Consider the following 18,365-nt stretch of genomic DNA (forward strand, 5'->3'; position numbering starts at 1 on the left):
ACTGAACAACCAAATAAAACACAACAGGATACCTTCTACCACAGAAGAGGCATATCTGAAGAGCTGCAGAGAATGAGAAGGAGAGTGACTGATTTCCATGGGGGATGGTTCCAGGAGAGGTGAAACGTGAGCAGGGTCTTCCATTCTCAAGCTTAAGAAACCACATAACTCGTGTGGTTAAAACTGTAAAGTAAGAGCCACGATGCCCTGAGTGAGGAGTACTGGGTTTATTTATGTGTAAAATGCCCAAGAACGAGCTGCATGAACTGGGGTCACCTCTGCTCTTGGCCACAGAACAGGTGGTGAGGTCCCTGTCCCTGGAGGTAATCAGCAAGACATTTTGAAAAGGTGCCAGTCACTGCGTGGGGTTGTTGAGGAGTTCTTTGGTTCCTTCTAGTAATAAGATGTTACAAGTTTTATTCTTTCCTAGTGAAGGGAAGGCGGGTCCCTTTTTAGTTCTCCCACTGACCCTGGGGAAGGGTGCCCTCAACCCCAGGCACCCAAGGCTGAGAGCGGGCAATTGTTCCCACTGGGGCCACTGGGACCAGAGACCCACTGGGCAGCTGGTGACACTCCATGCCCTGAAATGTCCTCTCCCACCCAATTCTTTCAACCGTCTCAATGTGGAGGGCTTCTTACTCCCATTTTAAAGACATAAAACTGAGGTGGCAGAAATTTAAACACCTTGCTAAAGACTGCACGACTGGGACCTGAAACCACCATGGGAGAAGTGTGCAGCCTGGCAGTCCTCACCGTGCCCGCCTCCCCAGACAGAACCTGTGCTGAGTGGCCTCAGGGTGTGGAGTGCATGGCCCCAACCTCTTTGCTCCATCCCTGGCATTCCAGACTCTCGGACTGCCTGGCCAGGGGAAGACAAGTCACAAATTAGGAGAAAATACTTGCAATCATATGGATAACAAAGGATATATTCATAGACAATATATACTATAAAGAGGTGGCTTAGAAAGTAAAGAATCTGTCTGCAGTGCAGGAGACCCAGGTTCAATCTCTGGGTCAGGAAGATCCCCAGAGAAAGGAATGGCTATCCACTCCAGCATTCTGGCCTGGGGAATTCCATGAACAGAGGAGCCTGGCGGGCTACACTCTATGGGGTCACAAAGAGTCTGACTCGACTGAGAGACTAATGCTTTCACTTTTCAGAAAACAAAGGAGGCATTCATGGAAAACATATACTATAAAGAACTCAATAAGACAATTCTGGTGTTTAGTTGCTAAGTCGTGTCCAACTCTTTGCGACCCCATGGACTGTAGCCTGTTAGGCTCCTCTGTCCATGGGGTGTTCCAGGCAAAAATACTGGAGTGGGTTGCCACTTCCTTCTCCAGGGGATCTTCCTGACCCAGGGATCGAACCCACATCTCCTGCATTGCAGGTGGATTCTTCACCACTGAGCCACCTGGGAAGCCCATCCAATAAGACAAACAACCTAACAACAAAAGAGAGGCAAAAGACTTATAGAAACATTTTGAGTACTGTTACAGCCCTTGCGTGCACACGTTTTCACGTATCACACGGCACTTCTGCACGCACTGTCCCCTGGCGCCAGCACTGCCCCTCAGACAGGAACTGCCATCCACCTCTGAAGAAGGGCTGACCTGCTTTGTAAACTAGCATTAGTTCCTATGGCCTAAGACATTGCTCTGGTGTGGAAAGTCTGTCAGTTGGATTTATTTATAGAGAAGGATGCCTGTAGTTTTTGCTTAAAAGAGGTTCCACTGGGACTGTTCGGGGGGTTGTTTCTGAGCAGACTTGGGGTAGACATTTCTCATGGATGTGATCTGACTTGATGACCCCTCCCTCTTGGTTCACTGCTCTCTGGATGCTCTTGTCAGCAGAGAGGGTGGTGGGATGTCTCCAAGATGACGTCAAGGAGCTGAGCCTGCCTGCGTTGGCTCGTCTCTGCTTCTGCAGGTGGGTCAGGCTCTGGGAAGCCCTCTGCTTTGGCCACTGAAGAGCCAGCGGGCTCTGGGGCGGGGGACAGTCCAGCCCTTTGTGATTTCCCACGGCTCCTGGAGTGCCTGCCCCACTCCCCAACATGGCTGGGACTCTGGCCCAGCCAAGGCTTGGCCCCAGACTTGGAAATGCAGATGGAGCCAGGTTAGGTTGTAGGTGGTCAACGTCCCCCCAACTTACACTAAAAGCCTGGACTCTGGAGCTAGAACTCCTGGGTTCAAATCTTGGCAGGGAAAGCTCTGTGCTTCAGTGTCTCCTTCTGTATGATGTGGATAAAGGTCGTGCCTGCCTTATAGGCTGTTGTGAAGACTAAATGATGAGAATTTTTTTTTTTTTTTTTTAATGAGGATCACTTTAAAAGTCTTTACTGAATTTGTTACAACATTCCTTGTTTCTGTTTTATGCTTTGGTTTTTTTACCTCAAGGTATGTGTGACTTAGCTCCCCCAGTGAGGGATCAAACTCCCACCTCCTGAACTGGAAGGCGAGGTCTTAACCACTGGACCACCAGGGAATTCCCCAGTTAGCACTTGTTAAAGCATTTAGAACAGGGCCTGGCATGTAGCCAGCACTGTAGTAAGCAACTGCTCTCGTCATTGTTAGCATTGCTACTGTTATCATTTCACTCAGCCACCGTGGATGGAGGGCCATATGTATGGAGTCAGATGGACGGGGTTCAAATCCCAGCTTTGCCATTAACTCGCTGAGTGACCCTGGGCATTTCACTTAACTGCTCTGTGCCTTGGTCCCCTCCCTCTTCTGTGAAATGGAGATAATGAACATACATATATAACAGGCTGGTGGTGAGGATAAGAGGCTCAGACCAGTGCCTGGCTCACAGCAAGTGCCTGGTGAATCCTAGGTACTATTATTATCATCGATATCTGAGTTACCATGACTTCTGCCAGGTCAGGCCAGGCCCTCCACAGCTGCCCTGGGAGGAACTCACCATCACCTTGGACAGATCCACTAGCACTTGGGGCCCCCGCAGCCCCTCCTTGGATTCTCTCTGCCCACCCCCAGCACTCCAGACCTAGAACTTTGACCCAGCCCTTCCCAGCATGCTGCCACTCCCCAGTCCTCTCCTAGCTGCAGAGGGTGTTTTCCTAACACTCATCAGATTGCTAGAGCCCTCCAACAGCTTAGCCACTGCGTGTAGACTGCAATTTAAACTTCTCTTGGGCGTCCTCTAGGCCTGGCCCAAGGGCCCTGCTGAGGAGGTATCCCCCTGTTTGCAGAGTCTACTTGGGGGCCTCACTCACCCCTCCCCAGCACACTGTCTTCCTCATTCTTCCTTAGCTCCATCAGGGTCACTTGCCCCTTGCCCCCACCCTCATCTGCTCAGAACGCTCTCCCCAAACCTGCCCCCCTCACCACCCCTGTGCCTTGACCCAGACCTCTGCATGGCTGGCTGCTTCCACCATAGGGACCTCTGGCCAGAAGTCCCCTCCTTAGGGGCTGCCCAGCACTCCCACCCTGCTGCTCTGCTTTGTTTTATTCAGTGCTAGTCATGTCCAGAAGCCATCTTTTGTATTTATTTGCTCAACTGTATGAGGAGCGGGTCTCGTGTGTTTCATTCTCAAGGGTACCCCAAGGTGAATCAGAGCATAACAGAGACTGCACATAGAAGATGCTCAATAAACACTCATAAACGGATAAAGAGGTAGTTGAGCAAGCCCTGCCCCAAGCATCCTTTGTTGTTGTTGGGTCACTAAGTTGTGTCCAACTCTGCGACCCCATGGACTGCAGCATGCCAGGCTTCCCTGTCCTTCAAATTCCCAGAATTTGCTCAAACTCACGTCCACTGAGTCGGTGACGCCATCCAACCATCTCATCCTCTGTCGTTCCATTCTCCTCTTGCCCTCAGTCTTTCCTAGGTTTTTATCCCACATCAGGGTCTTTTCCAGTGAAGAGCTCATGCATCCTTGGTATTATGTAATAAAAGAGGTTGAGCCCCAGTGGTGAAAACACTAAATCTTTGCCAACCTTGTGAGCCTTGGAAGCTTTTCAACCCGTCTCGGGAAGAGGAGGAGGGGTGGGTGTCACCTCCTGTTCCCGTGGATGGCTCATAGATGGCTCTCCTCAACCTCCTTCTGCACCCACGCCTGTCAAAAGCTGCCGGGTTTAAACACCCATGTTTCTGTTCCGCATTATCGATTGTTTAATATTCAAGAGATGGCATTAAATAAATATGTGCACGATTATGTAATGTGTTTGGAAACAATCTGGTTGGTCCCAAAGTGCTTGGGCAAGAAACAGAACTTCAGTGAGGAGAGAGATCTGGGTGATCTCTGAGGGTTGAGGACAGAGGCACGTGGCCCATCTGCCTGTCTACCCCTTCCCCTGTTTGGGTCTGGACTTTCTCATCTTTCTTGGTGCAGGCAGGGTGGGGTAAGTAGGAAGTGAGCTCAGAATCTCTGAGTTGCACCCCAGAGCTCTCAACTCCTGGCTGGTAGTTACTTCTCTCTGGGTCTCAGTCTTCTCACCTGTGAAAGGGGCTGATGACACCTTCTGAGGTCAGAGGAGAAGCTGACTTGAGCTCTGGCTCAGGGGCTGTTTTTTCGGAAAGTAAGTTGGGTCCGATGCTCGTACGTGAGCAGCGTGACCTCTGGTCCCTGACAGGTGTGGGTCTCGGGGACAGGCATGGACTTTGAGGTCCACAGGTATATAACGCAAGGCGGATCAAGCAAGGCATTAACAGAAGCCCAAAGAAAGGGATTTGGGAAAACAGAAGATGTGGTTAATCCCAGCTAGGAGCCAGAGAAACCTCACAGAGCTGCCATAGGGGCTGGCTCTGGAAGGCCGGATGGCACTGTGACCCTGGAGAGACAGCTGCCCATTAACTAACATGCACTAGACAACCAGGCATCTATTTATTCACTGAGCACCTACTATCTTCCAGCTACTCTGCTAAACACTCATCTCTGGATCATCTCTGCTTGACCTTGACAAGAAAGAAACGCTGCTGCCGCCCAGTTTCACTGACGAGGGACTCGAGACTCAGTTCTCTATGTGCAGGGATCCTGCCTTCCTTCCATGAGGCCTTCTCATTCTGCTCTCCATTCAAACGCAAAGACGTGAGGGGGAGGTTCCCACACCTGCACCGTGGTGCATAAATAATTCACGCGTCCCCACCAGAGCGGAAGAGGGAAGGCGGCTGCTGTCGACCACTGCTTTCCTGCTTAGCGGACCCCCATCAGCACCCCTACACCAGTGCTATCCTCCCAGGTCTCCCCCACCCCCAGCTCCCGCAAAACCCCAGTCTCCAACTCACCACTCCACGTCTTCTGGTTAAATGAAAGGCGTCAGGGTTTGGAAAATGGGGCCCATGTCTTGCCGCCTCTGGGGACTGGGTGACGAAGTTCAGCTCTGGAAAAGGGGAGAAGGCATCGGTTAGGGGCGGGTGACCCCACAGGGACTCAAGTCAGGAAGGAGCGGGAAGGGAACAGTGGTGGGGCGTGTCCCTATGTGTCGGCACTGGGCTAGCGCCAGGGTCAGGGGGGTGGAGCTGGGAGAGAAGCAGGAGGACTCTGCCCCTGCCTTCTCCATCAGGACTCGCTTGGGTGGGCTTCACCCTCTCCCAGGTCCCATCTCAGGGGAACCAGTCTACCCGCCAGGAGAGTGTTAGGGTGAGGTCTCCCTGTCCTCTGTCTGATGGCTGGTGTGGCCTGCGAGGGCAGAGGAAGTGAGGCCGAGTGGTCATAGGCCTGTGCTCAGAAGGACAGAGGCCCTGGGGCTGGTGGCCGGACTTTTCCAAGCCTCTGTTTCCCCATCTGCAGGACAGAGATAATAATACCTATTTCTATGTGCATTCATGGCGATGTGTGTGAGCAGTTTTATCACATGTGTAGTGTTATGTAAGCACAGTCACAATCCAGATACGGAACTGTTCTGTCACCATAAGCTTCCTTGGGCCACCCCACTGAAGCCACCCCACCCACCCGCACCCCTTGTTGTTCAGTTGGTGAGTCGTCTCCGACTTTTTGCCACCCCATGGACTGCAGTCCTAGAGTTTGCTCAAATTCAAGTCCACTGAGTAGGTGATACTGTCTAACCGTCCCATCCTCTGTCATCCCCTTCTCCTTTTGCCTTCAGTCTTTTCCAGCATCAGGGTCTTTGCCAATGAATTGACTCCTAACACCAGGTGGTCAGAGTGTTGCAGCTTCAGCTTCGGCACGGAGCCACCAGGGAAGCCCCTGCACTCTCAACTCCTGGCAGTCATGAATCTCCATAATATTGTTTCTTCAAAGATGTCTATAAATGATATCATGCTATATGTGACCTTCTGGGATGGCTTTTTCATGCAGCTCAGTTCTGTGGAGGTTCATCAGGTTGTTGTATGTGTAGACAGTTCAGTGCTTTTTAGGTGAGTACCACTGCATGATGTGGGGGGATCACGGGTAGCTTAATCAACCATTAAAGGACATCTGGGTTACTTCCAGTTTTTGATTAATATGAGTAAAGCTGCTATAAACCTTTGTGTACAGAGTTTTTGTGTGAACATAAGTTTACATTTATTTGGCATGAATGCTCAATAGGACAATTAATTATTGGGTCATACAGTAGTTCTATATTTAGGTTTTATTTGTTTGTTTGTTTTAAAAAGACTTCCAAACTCTTTTTTAGGGTGATTGTACCATTTTACATTCCCATCTACCATGTACGAGTGATCCAGGTTTTCTGCAGTTGGTGTGATCACTTTCTATTTTAGCTGTTCTGATAGGTGTGTAATAATGTCTCACCGTGGTTTTAATTTGCCTCTCTTTGATGGCTAATGATGTTGAACATCTTTTCATGTGCTTGTTTTCCATTTGCATATTCTCTTCATAGAAATGTCTCTCTATGACTTTTATCCATTTTCTAATTGGATTTTTTTAATGGTTGAATTTGGAGAGTATTTTTTATACTTATTAGATATCAGTACTTTGTTAGATTTTGTGGTTTGCAAATATTTTCTCCCAGTCTTTAGCTTTTCTTCATCTTCTTAACAAGTTTTTTTGTTTGTTTTTGCAGATCGTGAGCTTTTAACTTCGTGAAGTCCCAATTATCTTTTTTTTTTTTTCTTTTATGGGTCATGCTTTGGTGTCAAGTTTAATAATTATTTAGTCTTAGATCCTGGAGATTTTCCTCTTACATTTTTCCCCTAAAAGTTTTATAGTTTTACATTTTATATTTAAGACTATGATCCATTCTGAGTTACTTTTGTATAAGGTGAGAGACTTAGATAGGATTTTTCTTTTTTTTTTTTGCCTGCTGCTGCTGCTGCTGAAGTCACTTCCGTCGTGTCCGACCCTGATGTCCAATTGCTTCAGCATCACTTGTTGAAAAAGTTATTATCTTTCCTCCATTGAATTGCTTTTGTATCTTTGTCAAAAATCAGTTGGGCTTATTTGCATGTGTCTTATCTCTCAATCTTCTATTCCCTCCATTGACCTACATGTCATCTCTCTGTTGATACCATAAAGTCTTGATTTCTATATAATAAATCTTGAAATCAGGTAGACAGACTCTTCTTACTCTTCTTTTTCAAAATTGTTTCAGCTATTCCAGCTTCTCTGCTGTTCCACATAAGTTTTAGAATAATCTTTTCTACATCTATAAAAATTTTGTTGGGATCTTAATAGGAATTGCAGAGACTAACATTTTTACTGTGGTGAGGCTTCCAATCCATGAACACATATGTCACTTCATTTATCTATATCTTCTTTGATTTCTTTCATCAGATTTTTTAAAAAAACTATTTCTCAGCATACAAATCTTGTATGTTTTGTTAAATTTACACCTAATTATCTCCCTTCTGAGTTATTGTAAATGGCACTGCATTTTTAATCATGGTACACCCACGTTCCCTGCTAGTATACAGAAATACAATAGATTTCTGTAGATTTATCTAGTACCCTGTGACCTTCCTGAAATCACTCATTAGCTGCAGGAGGTTTTTCTTATTTTCCCTTTGATAGATTCTTTGGGATTTTTCTTGCAGACAATGAAGTTATCCACAAATGGGGACAATTTATTTCTTCCTGTCCAACTTGTATTCCTTTTCTTGTCTTGTCTTACTGCATTGGCTAAAATTTACAGCACTATTTGAATATAAGTGGTGAGAGCTGACATCCTTGCCTTATTCTGTTTTAGGAAAAGTCATTCAGTCTTTAACCATTAAGATAATATTAGCCTAGTTTTTTGCAGATGTTCTTTATCACATTGAGCAAAATCCCTTCTATTCCTGTGTTTCTGAGCATTATACCATGAGTGGCTGTTGAATGTTATCAAATGCATTAGTGGATATACTGCATGGTTTTTCTTTAGACCATTAGCCTGGTAGATTATGTTAAATGATTTTTTATTTTTGAAAGAAATACTTTTATTTTACATACTTTTGTTAAGATACTTAAAATCCATGTGTTAAATTTTAGGAATATTCAACAGGTGGCTACTCATTGATAAACTGGTACAAAGTAACATGTCACTGATCTTTGCTGTAACCCAAGAACAAGTTCATTTGTATGAAGTAAGCAAACATAATTTAGAAAATTCCTTTGGGAAATTATTTAACATGAAACTTTGTCTCTGAGTTTAATACATAGGAAGGTGGTGAAGGTGAAAGTTGCTTAGTCGTGTCCAACTCTTTTGCGACCCCATGGACTATATAGTCCATGGAATTCTCCAGGCCGGAATACTGGAGTGGGTAGCCTTTCCCTTCTCCTGGGGATCTTCCCAACCCAGGGACTGAACCCAGGTCTCCTGCATTGCAGGACAATTCTTTACCAGCTGAGACATAAGGGAAGCCCTTATTACATAGGAAGCCACTCAGTTCAGTTCAGTAGCTCAGTCATGTCCGATTCTTTGCCATCCCATGAACCGCAGCATGCCAGGCCTCCCTGTCCATCACCAACTCCCGGAGTCCACCCAAACCCATGTCCATTGAGTCAATGATGCCATCCAACCATCTTATCCTCTGTCATCCCTTTCTCCTCCTGCCCTCAATCTTTCCCAGCATCAGGGTCTTTTCTAATGAGTCAGCTCTTCACATCAGGTGGCCAAAGTAGTGGAGTTTCAGCCTCAACATCAGTCCTTCCAATGAACACCCAGGACTGATCTCCTTTAGGATGGACTGGTTGGATTTCCTTGCAGTCCAAGGGACTCTCAAGAGTCTTCACCACAGTTAAAAAAGATCAATTCTTCGGTGCTCAGATTTCTTTATAGTCCAACTCTCACATCTGTATATGACCACTGGAAAAACCATAGCCTTGACTAGACGGACCTTTGTTGGCAAAGTAATGTCTCTGCTTTTGAATATGCTATCTAGGTTGGTCATAACTTTCCTTCCAAGGAGTAAGCGTCTTTTAATTTCATTGCTGCAATCGCCATCTGCAGTGATTTTGGAGCCCAGAAAACAAAAGTCAACCATTGTTTCCCCATCTATCTGCCATGAAGTGATGGGACTAGATGCTATGATCTTCGTTTTCTGAATGTTGAGCTTTAAGCCAACTTTTTCACTCTCCACTTACACTTTCATCAAGAGGCTCTTTAGTTCTTCTTCACTTTCTGCCATAAGGGTGGTGTCATCTGCATATCTGAGGCTATTGATATTTCTCCCGGCAATCTTGATTCCAGCTTGTGCTTCCTCCAGCCCAGCATTTCTCATGATGTACTCTGCATATAAGTTAAATAAGCAGGGTGACAATATACAGCCTTGATGTACTCCTTTTCCTATTTGGAACCAGTGTGTTGTTCCATGTCCAGTTCTAACTGTTGCTTTCTGACCTGCATATAGGTTTCTCAAAAGGCAGGTCAGGTGGTCTGGTATGCCCATCTCTTTCAGAATTTTCCACAGTTGATTGTGAGCCACACAGTCAAAGGCTTTGGCATAGTCAATAAAGCAGAAATAGATATTTTTCTGGAATTCCCTTGCTTTTTCGATGATCCAGTGGATGCCTGCAATTTGATCTCTGGTTTCTCTGCCTTTTCTAAAACCAGCTTGAACATCTGGAAGTTCACGGTTCACATATTGCTGCAGCCTGGCTTGGAGAATTTTAAGCATTACTTTACTAGCGTGTGAGATGAGTGCAATTGTGCGGTAGTTTGAGCATTCTTTGGCATTGCCTTTCTTTGGGATTGGAATGAAAACTGACCTTTTCTAGTCCTGTGGCCACTGCTGAGTTTTCCAAATGTGCTGCCATATTGAGTGCAGCACTTTCACAGCATCATCTTTCAGGATTTGAAATAGCTCAACTGGAATTCCATCACCTCCATTAGCTTTGTTCGTAGTGATGCTTCCTAAGGCCTACTTGACTTCACATTCCAGGATGTCTGGCTCTAGGTCAGTGATCACACCATCGTGATAATCTTGGTTGTGAAGATCTTTTTTGTACAGTTCTTCTGTGTATTCTTGCCACCTCTTCTTAATATCTTCTGCTTCTGTTAGGTCCCTACCACTTCTGTCCTTTATTGAGCCCATTTTTGCATGAAATATTCCCTTGGCATCTCTAATTTTCTTGAAGAGATCTCTAGTCTTTTCAATTCTATTGCTTTCCTCTATTTCTTTGCATTGATCGCTGCAGAAGGCTTTCTTATCTCTCCTTGCTATTCTTTGGAACTCTGCATTCAAATAGGTATATCTTTCCTTTTCTCCTTTGCTTTTCACTTCCCTTCTTTTCACAGCTATTTGTAAGGCCTCGTCAGACAGACATTTTGCTTTTTTGCATTTCTTTTTCTTGGGGATGGTCTTGATTCCTGTCTCCTGTACTATGTCACGAACCTCCATCCATAGTTCATCAGGCACTCTATCTATCAGATCTAGTCCCTTAAATCTATTTCTCACTTCCACTGTATAATCATAAGGGATTTGATTTAGGTCATATCTGAATGGTCTAGTGGTTTTCCCTACTTTCTTCAATTTAAGTCTGAATTTGGCAATAAGGAGTTCATGATCTGAGCCACAGTCAGCTCCCGGTCTTGTTTTTGCTGACTGTATAGAGCCTCTCCATCTTTGGCTGCAAAGAATATAATCAATCTGATTTCAGTGTTGACCATTTGGTGATGTCCACGTGTAGAATCTTCTCTTATGTTGTTGGAAGAGGGTGTTTGCTATGACCAATGCATTCTCTTGGCAAAACTCTATTAGCCTTTGCCCTGCTTCATTCCAAATTCCAAGGCCAAATTTGCCTGTTACTCCAGGTGTTTATTGACTTCCTACTTTGCATTCCAGTCCCCTATAATGAAAAGGACATCTTCTTTGGGTGTTTGTTCTAGAAGGTCTTGTAGGTGTTCATGGAACTGTTCAACTTCAGCTTCTTCAGCATTACTGGTTGGGGCATAGACTTGGATTACTGTGATATTGAATGGTTTGCCTTGGAAACGAACAGAGATCATTCTATCGTTTTTGAGATTGCAACCAAGTACTGCATTTCAGACTCTTTTGTTGACCATGATGGCTACTCCATTTCTTCTAAGGGATTCCTGCCCACAGTAGTAGATATAATGGTCATCTGAGTTAAATTCACCCATTCCAATCCATCTTAGTTCACTGATTCCTAGAATGTCAATGTTCCCTCTTGTCATCTCCTGTTTGATCACTTCCAATTTGCCTTGATTCATGGACCTAACATTCCAGGTTCCTATGCAATATTGCTCTTTACAGCATCGAATCTTGCTTCTATCACCAGTCCCATTCACAACTGGGTGTTGTTTTTGCTTTGGCTCCATCCCTTCGTTCTTTCTGGAGTTATTTCTGCACTGATCTCCAGTAGCATATTGGGCACCTACTGACCTGGGGAGTTCATCTTTCAGTGTCCTATCTTTTTGTCTTTTCATACTGTTCATGGGGTTCTCAAGGCAAGAATACTGAAGTGGTTTGCCATTCCCTTCTCCAGTGGACCACATTCTGTCAGACCTCTCCACCATGACCTGTCCATCTTGGGTGGCCCCACATGGCATGGCTTAGTTTCACTGAGTTAGACAAGCCTGTGGTCCATGTGATCAGATTGGCTAGTTGTCCGTGACTGTGGTTTCAGTCTGTCTGCCCCCTGATCCCCTCTCTCAGTGCCTACTGTATTACCTGAGTTTCTCTTACTTCAGATGCGGGGTCTCTCTTCACGGCTGCTCCAGCAAAGCACAGCCGTGAAGAGGAAAGCCATTACATAATCATTAACACATATCAGATATACTTAATACTAGCAAAGTAGATTCAGTTACTGTTTGAGATTTAAATTCTAAACACAGAGGTGTAGCTGGGAGTTAATTGATTTATAAATGTTGAGCCAACTTTGCATTCCTGGAATAAACCCTACTTGGTCATGATGCATAATCGCTTTTACATATACCACTGAATTTTATTTGCTAAAGTTTCATTAAAGATTTTCACATCTACATTGATGAGGAATGTTGGACCCTAGTCTTTTGTGTGTGTGTGTGTGTGTTGTATTTTGTTTTTCTGGTTTTGATATCAGGGTCATTCTAGCTTCAAAAAATGAATTGAAAGGGTTCCTTCTTCTGCTACTTACTGGAAGACGCTGTGTAGAACTGGTGTTAATTTTTAAAGCATTTGGTAAAATTCTCCAGTGAAGCTATCTGAGGTTTTCTTTTTAGGATATTTAAAATTTAAAAATTTAAATTCTGCAATAATTATAGTGCTACTCAAATTATCTGTTTCATATTGGGTAAATTGTAGTTTTCATTTTTTGAGAAATTGGTTCGTCTCATTTAGGTTGTCAAAGTCCTGTGCATAGAGTTATTCACAGTATTCCCTTACCCTCCAATTGTATATCTGCAATCACATTTCATTTTCAATTTTGCTAATTTCTCTCTTTCCCTCTCTTTTTTGCCTGTTAAGTCTTGCTAAAGTTTTGTCAATGTTATTGATATTTTCAAAGATACAAGTCTTCAGTTTCACTGATTTTCCTCTATTCATCTTCTGTTTTCAATTTTATTGATTTCTGCTCTTATCTCTATTATTTCCTTCCTCCTTCTTGATTTGGGTTTATTTGGCTTTTCCTTTTCTAGCTTGTCAAGATGGGAACTTAAATCATTGATTTGAGGCTTTTCTCTTTGCTGACTATGCATCTAGTACTATAAACTTCTCTCTCAGCACCACTTAGGTATGTCACACACATTTTGATATGTGATATTTTAATTTTATTTTTTATTAGCTCTGGCTGCACAGCGTGTGGGATCTCAGTTTCCTGACCAGGGACCAAACCTGTGCCCCCTGCATTGGATGCAGAGTTTTAACCACTGGACTGCCAGTGAAGTCTCCTGTGATACTTTTATTTTAATTCAGTTCAAAATAGTTTAAAAATTTCAAATTATACTTTATCATTGACTCATGGATTATTTAGATGTGCATTATTTAACTTCCAAGTAGTTGGGAGATTTTTCTGTTTTCTTTCTGTTACTGATTTCTAGCTTGATTTTATTGCAGTTGGAGAACACATCCTTTGGATACAAATTCTAATTTTGCTGAGGTTTGTTTTATGTCCCAGCATATGGTCTATATGTTGTATGTTCTGTGGACACTGAAAATAATGAGTTCTATAAATGTTGCTTTGATCCTGTTGGTTGATGATGTTGTTGAGTTCTATATCCTTGCTCTGGTATTCTGTCTAATTGCTCTGTCCATTATTGAGAGAGAGGTGTTGAAGTCTCCAGCTATAACTGTGGTCAGTTTCATCAGTTTTTTTTCTTCACATATTTTACAGCTCTGTTGTTTAGTGCATATATATTTAGAATTGCTGTATCTTCTTGGGGATTGGACTCTTTATCATTATATAATATTCCTTCCCAACTCTAGTAATTTTCTTTGCTCTGAGGTCTACAGTATCTGATTTTTAAATAGTTACTCCTACTTTCATTTGATTAATGTTGGTATGATATATATTTCGTTTATTCTTTTACTTCCAACCTGCCTCTGTGTGTGTATGTGTCCACATGGGTGCTCAGTTGTGTATGACTCTTTGAGACCCCATAGATTGCAGCCTGCCAGAATCCTCTGTCCATGGAATTTTCCAGGCGAGAATACTGGAGCAGGTTTCCATTTCCTACTCTAGAGCAGCTTCCTGACCTAGGGATCAAACACACGTCTCTTGCATCTCTTGCATTGGCAGGCAGATTCTTTACCACTAGCACCACGGGGGAAACTCCCCTCAACCTGTCTGTGTCATTATATTTGAAGTGAGTTTTTTATAGGTAGTATATAGTCAGGTCATGATTTTCAAACCACTTTGTCAATATCTGTCTTTTAATTGGTGAACTTAAACGGTTGACATTTCATATCATTATTGACGTGCCAAGTTTAAGTGTACAATTTTAACTTTTGCTTATTTGTTCTTTCTACATACACTTAAAACCACATCAGAAAGTGTGACAATTTTTGTTTTAGTCATCGAATATAATTTAGAAAAGCCGAGAAGGGAAAAAAGAGCCAATTGCATTTACCCACATTTTTGCTTACCATAATCTTTTTTCTTTCCTGATATTCAAAGGTTCCCTTTTTATTGTTTCCTTTCTGTTTGGAAACCCTCTTTTTGCATTCTTTTAGGGTGGGTCTTCTGGCAACAAATTCTCTGTTTTTCTTCATTCTGAGAATGTCTTGACTTCCCCTTCATTCTTGAAGAATATTTCCCCTGGATACCAGGTTCTGAATGGACAGTTCTTCCCTTTCAGCATTTGAAAACTGTCGTGTCACTTCCTCCTGGCCCTGTGGCTTCTGATGAGAAAGGCATTGTCATTTGAATTGTTTCCCCCTTACAGAGGAGGTGTCATTTCTCTCTCACTGCGTTTAAGATTTTTTCTTGTTGTTCTGTTTTTCGTTTCAGAAGTTTAACTATTTTGTATCTTGGTGTGGATTTTAATGAGTTTATTCTCTTTGGAGTTTTGCTCAGCTTCACAAACCTGTAGATTCATGTTATTTGCCAAATCTGGGACGTTTTCAGCCACTATTTCAAGTATTTTTTTTTTTTTCAGTTCCATTTCCTCTCTCGTTTGCTCCCAGTAGTCGAATGACACAAATATTAGATCTTTTGTTATAGCCTCACCAGTCTCTGAGGCTGTGTTTTTCATTTCTCTTGTGTCTATTTTTTCTTGGTTATTCAGATTAGGTAATTCAGATTATTTCTATTGTCCTATATTCCCATTTAGTGATTCTCTCCTGTGTCCCCTCCAGCCCTCAATTAAGCACATCCAGTGATTTTTTTCTTTTAAATTTCAGTTTTCATATTTTTCAGTTCTAAAATTTCCCTTCAGTTCTTCTCTATCTTTATTTTTCTTTGCTGATACACTGTATTTTTTTTTTTTTCCATTTGTTTCAAGTGTGTTCCTAGTTGTTCCTTGGAGCATTTTTATGATGACTGCTTTAAAATCTTTGTCAGTTAATTCCAACATTTCTGTCATATTGGTGTTGGCTTCTATTGATTGTCTTTTTTTTTTTTCATTCAGTTTGAGATCTTCCTCATTCTTGTTATAAGTGAATTTCTATTGATACCTGGGCATTTGGGGCATTATTATTCTATTGATACTTGGGCATCCAGACTCTGGGATCTCATTTAAACTTTGTGTTTTAGCTGGCTTCCTCTGATACTACTCCAGCTGAGAAAGGGGAAATCAAGCTCCCCATCAGGCCCCCACTGATACCTCCATGGCTGAAAGGGGTAGGTCTGCCTTGTTACAGCTCCCAGTGTGGTCTCTCCACCAGCACGACAGGGACTGGGGTGAGGTCTTGTTACCACCCAGTGGGGAAGGAAAGTCCTGGATCCCTACCTGGCCTTCTCTGACACCACCCCCGTGGAGCGCTTGAGATGCTTCTTTACAGTCTGGTGAAGGAGGAAGTCTAATCTCCCCACTGGATCTGTGCTGGTGTGGGTGGAGCCTCAGTGCTTTCTGTGGTGTTTGGTTAGAGCAGAGCAGTTTTTGTTGGTAAGTATCTGTTCTGCTGGGGCTTTCCAGGTGGCACTAGTGGTAAAAGAACCTGCCTACCAATGCAGGAGACTTAAGAGACACAAGTTCAATCCCTAGGTCTGGAAGATCCCGTGGAGGGTGGCATGGGAACCCACTCCAGTATTCTTCCCTGAAAAATCCCATTGAGAGAGGAGCCTGGAGGGCTACAGTCCACAGGGTAACAGAGCTGGATGCAACTGAAGTGACTTTGCACACATGCACATCTGTTCTGCTAGGCTACCCTTTTCTTGCCTTTTCAGCTAAAGAAGCCAGGTTTCTGTCAGGGCACTTTTGTTTGTTTCTTTGTTTTTTTGCCTGCCCATTAGCATTTCCTCATTTCTAGCTTCTTCAGCTCCAACTCTGGGCTGTATGAGGCAAAAAGAAACTCCTCATTCACCAGGACCTCATCACTATGCTGTTTCTTGGGTCCCCAGGTCCCAAGAAGCAGGTCTGCCTTCTCTCTATTTCTTAGAGTTTTCTTGTGTTTATTTTATATAAATGTCTAGGGTTCTCAGTTGTGCCTAGGGACAAGTACCTCTATTCCACTGTCCAAGAAGCAGAAGCCTACCTGAGCCCTCTTAACAAGTGCTTTTAGCTCTCTGGAGTTTTCCAGGACCACCTCTATCTTCTTAACACAGCTAAACTGATCAGATATTCTAAGATGCCCATTATTTTCCATGGACTCCCAGCTTTCTACCTGACCCAGGTGAACGCCTACGTGTCCAGTCAGGGACAAGAAGAACTCTAGGCTTTTAGGAGGCCTTTTCTTTCAAAGCTGTAGGTGGCAATGGGTGACTTGGAACAGAGCCCCAAAGATGGTTGTTAAAACTAGAAATCCAGTTGAGTAATCTGTTTCAGGGTCTCCAGGTCCAACCTTATGAGGTCTTTCCAGGGGAATGCAGGAATCTGGGCAGTGTCAGTAACCAAAAACTACTTAAGCCAGGGTGTTAAAGTTCATAACTTTGTCTCATTCCCCACCATGGCTGGCTCCTCCCTCCAGGACTGTGTATTACCTTTTACAAGAGGCTCTCAAGTCTGCACCTGATTTCCTTCTCTACCCAGCTCTGGGAGGCAGCAAGCACCCACCACCCTTGATGTCCTAAGTGCCTGGCTTTCAGAGGTCAGGGACCTACCCAAGACCGCTTAGTTCCATACTGACAGAGCCAGGCTCACACCCAGGTCTTGTGACTCTGGCACCAAGGTCATTTTCCAGGCCCCAAATCTTCTCTGTATTTTTTCATCTAAGTCAAAATGGTTCTCAAAGTATGGTCCACGTGCCCGAGGGTTCCCCCAAGATTCTTACAGGGGGTGCTGAGAGATCAAAACCATCTTCCGAGTAACACTTAGATCTTATTTACCACCTTCACTGGATTGCACTTCTGGTGCAAAGGCAGGAGTGAGTAAAACTGCTGGTGCCCTAGCAGGAATCCAGGGAGTGGCACCAAATTGTACCAGTCATCATTGTATTCCTCATCACCACATGTGGGCAGTAAAAAATGCCAGCTTCATCCTGGAATGTCCGAGATGAAGCGGTAAAAATGACTAACTTTATTAACTTTTGCAAGAACACGGAAAGGGAAGTATTTGTATAAGCCCTTACATTGTAACTCAAGTATGACGTCTGCTGGAGGAGAGGCTCTCGTGTGAGCATTCACGTTATGAGCTGAAATTGCCTATTTTCACCAAATGCCATTTTTTTTTTTAACATAAAAAGAACAACCAACAGACACATGATGGTTATTTAGACTTGGGTATTTGGCAGACATGTTCTCAAAAGCAAACAAAGTGAGCCTATCACTTCGAGGAAAACAACTGGCAGTATATGTTGCCAGTGATAAAATGTGAACTTCCAAAGTGAAAATTAGAGTTGTGGAAGGCTTATGTGTGCCATCATGAACTTGACAGCTCCCTGCTACCAAGAGATATTTCTGATGAGGTCAGTGGTAAGACAAAAAATGTTCTTTTTTGATATTGCATAATGAAATGTGCAAACATTTGGAAGATCTGCATAACGCATTGAGCCAATATTTTCTAAATGACCAATGCAGGAGTAAAAAAGACATGCATGAGTGAAAAACCATGCATGAGTTACCAAACCATGCATGAGTAAAAAGAATTAATCAAAGTGTAAGAAAAATGGATTAGAATGTATAATACAAAGAGTTCATTGACATTGCTTCAGATTCTTCATTGCAACTAATTTTTAAGATTCTGAGTTGAATTGTGTCCCTCCTAAAGTTCATATTTTTCAGTCTTTACCTCCCAGTACCTCAGAATATAACTGTATTTGGCAACAGGGCCCTTTAAAGAGGGATTAAGTAAAATGTTAATGCTTCATGTTTAAGCATTAAGTAATGCTCAAAATTCTGCAAGCCAGGCTTCAGCAATACGTGAACCGTGAACTTCCAGATGTTCAAGCTGGTTTTAGAAAAGGCAGAGTAACCAGAGGTCAAATTGCCAAC

Source organism: Bos mutus, chromosome 22 (assembly GCF_027580195.1).
Source record: "Bos mutus isolate GX-2022 chromosome 22, NWIPB_WYAK_1.1, whole genome shotgun sequence".
NCBI classification, from domain to species: domain Eukaryota; kingdom Metazoa; phylum Chordata; class Mammalia; order Artiodactyla; family Bovidae; genus Bos; species Bos mutus.